Here is a 2,500-nt window from a genome sequence, read left to right on the forward strand (position 1 = left end):
GGGAGAGTTTTCTTTTCTGTATAAGCGTTCGAGTTCCCTGGAAACCTCTAGCAGGGAGATAGGGTTTGGAACGCGAAGAGCACCGCAGTTGCGGCGGTGTCCGGATCATCCCCTCGGACCTTGAAAATCCAGGAGAGGGCCACGTGGAGGTGTCGCGCCGGTTCGTACCCATATCCGCAGCAGGTCTCCAAGGTAAAGAGCCTCTAGTCGATAGATTAATGTAGGTAAGGGAAGTCGGCAAATTGGATCCGTAACTTCGGGATAAGGATTGGCTCTGAGGAGCGGGGCGTGTCGGGCTTGGTCGGGAAGCGGGTCTGGCTGACGTGCCGGGCCTGGGCGAGGTGAACGGCTCTCGTGGCTGGGATCCGAGCTCGGTCCCGTGCCTTGGCCTCCCGCGGATCTTCCTTGCTGCGAGGCTTCCGTGGCGTTTCCCATCGGTGCGGTCGTCCTCTTCGGCCGCCATTCAACGCTCAGCTCAGAACTGGCACGGACTAGGGGAATCCGACTGTCTAATTAAAACAAAGCATTGCGATGGCCCCCACGGGTGTTGACGCAATGTGATTTCTGCCCAGTGCTCTGAATGTCAACGTGAAGAAATTCAAAAAAGCGCGGGTAAACGGCGGGAGTAACTATGACTCTCTTGTTGTAGCTACAGGGACGGTGATGCGCAATATAGACCTCTCGTTAGGTCCATTAGCCTCTCCCGTCCAAGTCTTCCCCACCTCCCATAGGTTCTCGCCGGGTAACGCTAACGGGGTTCAGGCGACATTGGCGCTTGGGGGTTGCCAGCCCCCTCGTGCTGTAATTTTGTTGGCCCTCGCGACAAAACAATGCCTCGGATGGGTACACGTAGAGGGGCGGCCTCTGCCGCCCCTAGGCCAGCAATTTCCCCCCTTCCGGGACCGAGCTCTGGGGATCCCCCTTCCCGACCGGTCGATTTCCCTTGTCAATTCCCAGGCTGCGATAGATCCTTCGCTACCAAGATCGGTAGGGGCGTTCACATGAGGTCCGCTCACCCTGATTGGTCAGATGATGTGAACCGCGCAGCGCCAGCAAAGGCACGTTGGAGTGCTGAGGAGGTGTCTTTGCTGGCGCGGCGCGAGGCAGAACTGTCCATGAAGGGTGTGCGCTTCATCAATCAAGCGCTCATTGGGTTCCTGCCTGGCAGGTCGCTAGATGCCATCAAGGGCGCTCGGAAGCACAAGGACTACCGAGCGCTTGTGATGGAGCACGTTGGCCGCATTCAACAGGAGTCACTGCAGCCGGTGGCTGAGGCGCCCGATCTCGCGGTGGAGGTCCAGGATAGCGATCGGGTCTTCCTGGAGTATTTCCGCGGCCTTGAACCACTAGGGTGCGATGGATTCCAGGCTAATACCCTGGATGAAATCTGTGCCCTGGTTGGAAGAGAGGATCGCGGGAATATTCTGGAAAGGCTCACCGCTTACCTGGCGGATATCTTTCCGGTACCTCATGCAGCGAGTGTCGTGCGTCGAGGCCGCCGTGCGCAACCGGAGGAACCGCTCTCGCGACGCAGACAGCGCCGGAGGAATTACGGCATAGTGCAAGAACTGTGGCGTAAGGACCCCCGGCGCTGTTTGGATGTCATAAGGGATGGCCCCGTAGGTGACCATGGCATCCCTCAAGATGTTATGGTTCCCTATTGGGAAGCCCTTATGACAGGTGCGCGCGACAGCTGTCCTCCGTGTGAAAACCGAGAGGACACCATCTCCTCTCTGTGGTCTCCTGTTAATCCGGATGAACTACGGAGGGCGCTTCCGGGTAGGAAGACAGCACCTGGTCCTGACGGTCTGTCTGCGAGACTCCTTTGTAAAACCCCCCTTGAGGTTTTGCAAAGGATCTATAACCTCATTATGTGGTGCCGCAGACTCCCTATTCACCTAAGGGACGCCAGGACCGTGCTCATTCCTAAAACCGGACTGCCTTCTTCTCCGTCTGATTTTCGACCCATCACCGTCGCCTCGACTCTTGTGCGAGGATTCCACAAAGTCCTGGCTAGGCGGATGGGTCGATTGATCGGATTGGATGGGAGGCAGAGAGCGTTCCGTAGGACAGACGGATGTGCGGACAACGTGTTTTTGCTGGACTTGCTGCTACGCCACTCCCATGCGCGCCATAAGCCGCTTTTTGTTGCGTCGGTTGACGTCGCGAAGGCTTTCGACACCGTTTCTCACCCCGCGATATTACAGACGCTCGAACTGAGGGGCTGTCCCGCTCCCATGATTGAGTATGTCGGGTCGGTGTACTCTGATGCTCTCACGACCATTGTGTCGGGTGGTTGGCACTCCCATGCCATCCATCCGATGCATGGCGTGAGGCAAGGAGACCCGATGTCCCCCGGCATATTCAACATGGTGATGGACAGACTCCTCAGGAGCCTCCCCCAAGACATCGGGGCGGATATCGACGGGGTGAGGATCGGGTCGGCAGCCTTCGCCGACGACCTAATCCTCGCAGCCTCAACGACAACGGGCCTGCAGCG

At 58.0% G+C, this 2,500-nt stretch overlaps 1 pseudogene; it reads left to right on the plus strand.

Annotated features, from left to right (window-relative positions):
* LOC143260856 (large subunit ribosomal RNA) overlaps positions 1-2,500 on the plus strand; it is an 8,994-nt pseudogene that overhangs the window by 2,245 nt on the left and 4,249 nt on the right.

This window comes from Megalopta genalis, unplaced genomic scaffold (assembly GCF_051020955.1).
Source record: "Megalopta genalis isolate 19385.01 unplaced genomic scaffold, iyMegGena1_principal scaffold0021, whole genome shotgun sequence".
Lineage (NCBI taxonomy): Eukaryota > Metazoa > Arthropoda > Insecta > Hymenoptera > Halictidae > Megalopta > Megalopta genalis.